The sequence below is a fragment of the Arvicanthis niloticus genome, chromosome 21, assembly GCF_011762505.2.
Source record: "Arvicanthis niloticus isolate mArvNil1 chromosome 21, mArvNil1.pat.X, whole genome shotgun sequence".
Classification (NCBI taxonomy): Eukaryota; Metazoa; Chordata; class Mammalia; order Rodentia; family Muridae; genus Arvicanthis; species Arvicanthis niloticus.
In genome coordinates, this window is record NC_047678.1 from 19,591,109 (window position 1) to 19,597,595 (window position 6,487).

The window sequence follows — 6,487 nt, forward strand, 5'->3', positions numbered from 1 at the left end:
TACCCCCCTTTCCCTTCACCAGGCCCATGGGTTAGGGCTGGAAGTCTTCTCTGGCTGAGGTACCATCTCTGTGGTGCTGCTGGGGGGAGGGGAAGGCTGAAGAGGACATCCTGCCACTGTGAACAGCTCCTGAGGGGCATCTCCCTCTGAGGTGGGAAAGGGGTGCGCCACCATGGACAGCTCCTGCAGCTGCAGGCTGAACTTCAGGCTGAAATGTGGGGCTGCCATTTCTATAGGAGCAGCCATTTTGGACAGCGCCTGTGGGACATTTTACTACAGAAGTCTTAGGCTGGGAGAGAAAGGAGGGGCCTGCTGCCACTTTGACAGCTTCTGTGGTGCAGTAGCTTTTGTGGTGTGCCACTCAGGGACTACACTGACAGTCCAGGAACTCACTCTGTAGACCAGGCTGGTCTAGAACTCAGAGATCTGCCTGCCTCTGTCTCCCAAGTGCTGGGATTAAAGGGCAGGTGCCATACCACCTGACAAATACTGCTATTCTTTATGGCTAAATAAAACTCTATTATGTATGTCTGTGTATAACTCACATCCTTTCTCCACGCATCTGTAGTTTGGTTTCACGTATTAGCTGTTTTGAATAATGAAGCATTAAACATTGATGTACAAACATCTCTGTGGTATGTTCAGATGCTAGCTAGTTTATGTCAACTTGACAACAAGCTGAAGTCATCTGATAGGAGGGAACCTAAACTGGGTGAAGACGGGGCTGTAGGCAAGCCTGTAGAACATCTTCTTTATTAGTGATTGGTGCGGGAGAGTCCAGACCATTGTGGGGTGGTAGTCAGTCCTAGGTGCTACAAGGAAGCAGGCTGAGCAAATCATGAGGAGCAAGCCAGTAAGCAGCATTCCTTCATGGCCTCTGTTTCAAGCTCCTGCTTCCAGATTCCTGAAAGGTTTGAGTTTCTTCTGTCTCTTCTCTTAATAGATTGTGACTCAAGATACACAAGCCGAGTAAGCCCTTTTCTCCCCAAGCTGCTTCTGATTATGGTGTTTCATCATGGCAATAATTACTTTAACTGAGACAAGTTGATTTAGAGTCCTTTAGATATATTCTCATGAGTGGCGCAGTTGGCCTAAGATAGTACTAGTTTTAGATTTTTGAGTAATCTGTACTACCTACATTCTTGTCAGGTATGTAAAAGGCCATACATCCTTAACAGTATATTTTTCCTGTGCTGGGATATGAACCTAGGGTCTCATGCATGCTAGGCAATTGCTTTACCACTGAATTATATTCTCAGCCCATTTGACAGTATTTTTTCCCTGATGATAGCCATTCTGACAAGGGTAAAGTAGAATCTCAATGTCACCTTAATTTCCTATTCCCTGAGGGCTACGAAGACTTTTTTTTATGTATTTCTAGGTCACTTGTACTTCTCATGGGACTATCTGATCAAACAATGAACCCATTTATTGATGAATAATTTTTTTTATAGTTTAAAGGTCATATTTATTAGGAGATTAAGAGGTGCATTATCCATGGACTATCAATAGTTCCTAGCTGATACTTCAGTCACAGTTAAGCAGAAATGTAGCCAGCACCAACCTATTTGTAGACACTCTTGTTCTTTCATTCCAAGAAAAGTTTGCACCACAAGACTTGGACTTGGGTTTTGGGATGTTCTTCTCTCCCACATCACAGCTCCATCCATTTTTTTTTTCTGCAAAGGCAACTGCATCATCTTTTTAGGTATGGAAGGTTAGAACCGTGTTGGAGAGGGGATCAGCCATTGATGGCCCACCCATCCAAGGATTTTACCATCTCTCTCTGGCATCAAATGCCGTCTTTCATTCTTTGTGCTGTTTACTCCAGACTACATGCTACTGCGAACAAGAACAAAGAGCCTGACCTTTCAGATTTTGATGTGCTCTTCTGGAATACCAGTTAAAGTAGTGATATCCAACTTCTCATCAACTTTTATAAGATGTGTATCCCGAGTTTGATCCTGTGCCAGCTTCCATGTGGATGTGTAACAACCTGGATGGAGCTCTGGGGACAGAAATGACAGGTGTAGCCACTATTCTTTGCCTCAATAACGCCTGTCTCAGTGACACGGACATTGAGACCACTGCTATCTATCTTCCTGTGGAGAAACACCAATGAATGGTTTTTATGCTTAATTTTTATTTTATTTTTTTTTACATATTCTAAATATTAGTCCTGTCAAACAGTAACTTTGTTTCCTGTCGCTGTGAGAGCACACTCTGAGAAATAGGGGAGAAAAAGATTTCTTTTATTTCACAGTATCAGCTTACAGACATGTCACAGCAGCAGGGATTCCAGATAACTGGTGGCCTCCCATTCATAGTTAAGAAGCAGAGAGAAGATTAATGCAGGCATGCTTGTGTTCAACTGCCTCTCGACACTCGCATGCAGTTCAGGACCCCGTCTAGTGCCGCTTGCAGTAGGTACTTCCTACTTTTATTATAATCAAGATAATTCCTGACAGGCATGTCCACAGGCCAGTCTGATATAGCAGTCCTTCATTAAGACTCTCTTCTCAGGTGACTCTAGGTTATGTCAAGTTGACAGCAGGAGCTAACCATCACAGACAGATAGCTGGAAGTGTTTTCTCCCATCCTGTAGCCCATGTTCTTTCTAATCAGAATTGCTTTAAATACCTGGATTCTTTTATAGATCAATATGAATTTTAGTTTTTTTTTCCTTTTCTATGAATGATGCCATTAGACTTGATAATTTTTATTTTTTCTCTCACTTTTTAAAAGATTATGTTTTCAGAAAGACTCTCATGTAGCCCAAGATGGATTTGAACTCACCGTGTGGCCGAGGACAACCTTAAGCTGACTCTATCCTCTGAGTGCTGGGATTGAAAGCACACATCACCAGGCCCATTTTACACAGTTTTGGAGACTGAGCCCAGGAGTGTGTGCATTTCAGATAAGCACTCTGTAAACTGAGCTCATCCCAGCCCCTCCTACATCACTTCTGATGATACAGTAACTTTCATGCTATCCATCCGGCTGATTCATTAAATAGACACAGATACTTTCCTCTTTTCCGTCTTGTTTGATGTCTTTTGTCAATCATTTAAGGTTTTCATTTAGAGGCTAGTCATTCCTTTAAGGCAGGCTAATTCCCAGATATTTCTTCTTGAAGCTCTCCTGAATAAGGATGGCTTTTCTATTTTTTGGTTTTGGGTTGGTTTGTATTTTTTTTGAGACAAGACCTCTCTATGTAGCCCCAGTGGTCCAGGAGCTTTCTATATAGACAAAGACCCTCCTGCCTCTGCCTTCCTAGTGCTGGGACAAAGGTGTGTGCCACTGTGGCAGGCTTGTGCTCACACTTGTGACTGGGAGCCTTCCTTTGTTGTGTTTAGGATTCCTTTGAAAGTTTTCTGCAGAGCTGGCTTAGTGATCACAAACCGTTTCAGTTTGTGGTTACCGAGGGTGGTTTTTATTTGCCCATCAATTTTACAACATACTTCTGCCAGATACAGCGATAACTGTGGGTGCAGTTATTTAGTGTTAGGGCAGCCGTTATCCCATTCTAGGCCTTCTTCCACGCCATAAGAATTTTGGAGAGAAGTCTAATGTTATTCTTCAGAGTTTACTGCTGTAAGTTGTAAAATATTTGTGTACTTTTAAATCACATCAGTAAATATACAGTGATTTTTAACGATAAAGTTGTACGTAAAGTCTTCTTCCATTTGTGTGTATTTGGAACACTGGTGTCTCTTGTGTTTGAACATCCATATCTTTTCCCGTTTGAACACTTTTCTGCTATACTTTCTCTAATCATCTGTGTCTCTGGTTTGTATCCCAGCACCTCTTGTACCCCATGGGTTCTTAGGTTTGGTCTTTCGACCATGTCCTCGAGGTTTCGAAACACGTGTTCATACTTGTTTACGTTTCCCCATGCTTTGTCTTGATACAGTATTTTCTCAGTTTTACCCTCCAGCTCGAATCCTCTGCGGTCCTCTGCTTGGTCTAGCCCACTGATGATGCTTGCCACTTTCTTTTTGTTTAATGAAGGTTTTCTCTTCCCGGAGCTATTCTGTTCAAGATATGAGTTTTCTTGCAATGTTTCATGCAACTTGTTCATGCCGCTGAAATTCTCATGTGTTGCTGACTCCATCATCTGCTTTATTAATTGACTTGCTTAGTGCTGGGCGGTGGTGGCACACGCCTTTAATCCCAGCACTTGGGAGGCAGAGGCAGGCAGATTTCTAAATTCGAGGCCAGCCTGGTCTACAGAATGAGTTCCAGGACAGCCAGGACTACACAGAGAAACCCTGTCCTGAAAAACCAAAAAACCAAAAAAAAAAAAAAAAAAAAAAAAAAAAAAAAAAAAAAAAAAAGACTTCCTTACTTCATTTAATTGCATTTTGTTTGCTTGGTGATGCAGCCTTGGACTGCTTATATAGTCAAGGGTGATGCTGGACTTATGATTCTCTGGCTATCACTCTGAGTCCTAGATTGTAGGCATATAATGCTCCATACAGTTTTTTTAAAGTTATTTTTATTTTATGTGCATTGGTGTTTTGCCTGCATTTATGTCTGTCTGTGTGAGGGTGTCAGATCTCCTGCAACTGGAGTTATAGACAGTTGTGGGTGCTGAGAATTGAATCCAGACAGGTTCTCTAGAAGAGCAGGTCTTAACCACTGAGCTGTCTCTCCAGCCCCATGCACACGTTTTTATAGTGGTGCTGAGGACTGAAAACTAGAGCCCTGTGAGCAGTGGGCAAGCATTTAACCAACTGAGCCACATTCCAGGCTGTCAACTGGGTGTTTTAATCTTCTTTAAGGTCATCGATCATTTTGGAAACTAGCCGTTTTTGTTGTTGCGGGTATTTTGAGGTTAGATCTCACTAGGTAGTAACAATTCCTTTGCTTTCAGACCCCCAGGTGCTGGGATTATACAACTAGACACTGAGGGTTTTGTATGGTGTGCCTATACTTTCATTATCTTTGAATTCATGCTGCGGGAGATTTCAAACCTCCTATATACCGAATCCACACCAACAAGCAGCTTTCCATTAAAAAACAAATCTGAAACATGACTCACCAGCTAAATCAAAACTACATTCCCACAGTGTGATCGCAGGAAGACAGACCCAAACCGTCCTGGCGAGTGCAGGGTTGCATAAGACAGATGAAAAAAATCACAGGCTTTGGCTCTAATAGCTAGAGTTCAACACACACACACACACACACACACACACACACACACAAAATTTTTTTTTAATTTTTGTTTTGGATGCAATGTAAAACAGTTTTGAACCAGATAAGAATATGGCCATTAAAGGAAAAATGAAACCAAATCACAACATGCAAAGACCAGAAAATAAATGCAGCAGAGTTTAGTCCTCAGGGTTGGACTTTGTTCTCTTTCTCTCCCTCCCTCCCTCCCTCCCTCCCTCCAACCCCCTTTTAGGATCTTGAGGCAGGATCTCACTATGTAGCCCTGGCTGTTCTGGAACTCACTCTGAAGACCAGGCTGGCCTCCATAGAGATCAGCCTGCCTCTGCCCTCTAAGTGCTATGTATGATTAAAGGTATGTGACACTACCACCTGACAATAAAGGATTTCTTAATCCAATTATTTGAAGCAGGAAGACCCATCCAAAATCTGGGCCACATCCTCTGGTGGCAGTCCACATATAAGAAGGACATGGAAGAAAGAAACTTGCTTTTGGCTTGCTTGCCCTTACTTTCTCTGGCAAGTTTATCTATCTTGTTTCTGTGGCCAGTATTATGATCCAGATTCTTTAGGATCCCAATATAGACTGAGAACCTACAACTCTCCAGGACTCCCCCAGAACTCTCGTGCTGATTGGGGAAGCTGATATGCCCAGCTTTGTGGACAATCAATCCAACAAACATATATTCTATATATAGAAATGTCAGTGTATTAGTTAGGTTTCTTAGAGGAGCAGAACTGATTGGATGAATGAATACACACACACACACAAACACACACACACACACACACACACGCATGCACACATGAGTTCTTGAGGATTGAACACTGTCCTTATGAATGAAAAGCAAGAGGTCTTACCAACTGAGCCATCTCCACAGCCCTGCTTATTTTTATGAATATTTTGATGTGAGTGTGGTGCTTGACCTACAGAATCCCAATCCTGGGGAGGCAGAGGTTGGTGTTTCAAGAATTCTGGGTCATCTTGGGGTGTGATGAGACTTTGTCACACACAAAAGTTTTGGTAGGGACTGGGAATAGAATAGTTGCTGTTATACAAGTGCTTCTTCTTGTATGCATGGTGTTATGGTCTGGCTGCTTGGCCACACACACACACACACACACACACACACACACACCAGAAAGAGAGAAAAAAAGAGGGAATGAGGGGGGTTGGTAAAGGTATTTTGAGCTAACAGTTGTAAAAACATCAAAATAAATGACAATTAGAGGAAGCAGGCGGTAAAGACTCTTCATGGACCCCCTTGTCACCTGTATGCTGGTTCCTTGACTCAGACCTGCCCAAGCC

The 6,487-nt window shown here is 42.6% G+C and overlaps 1 pseudogene; it reads right to left on the reverse strand.

Moving 5' to 3' along the window:
* Positions 1 to 1,527: 1,527 nt before the first annotated feature.
* On the reverse strand, positions 1,528 to 4,081 carry LOC117693660 (NADH dehydrogenase [ubiquinone] iron-sulfur protein 4, mitochondrial pseudogene; annotated as a pseudogene).
* Between the last annotated feature and the right edge of the window lie 2,406 nt (positions 4,082 to 6,487).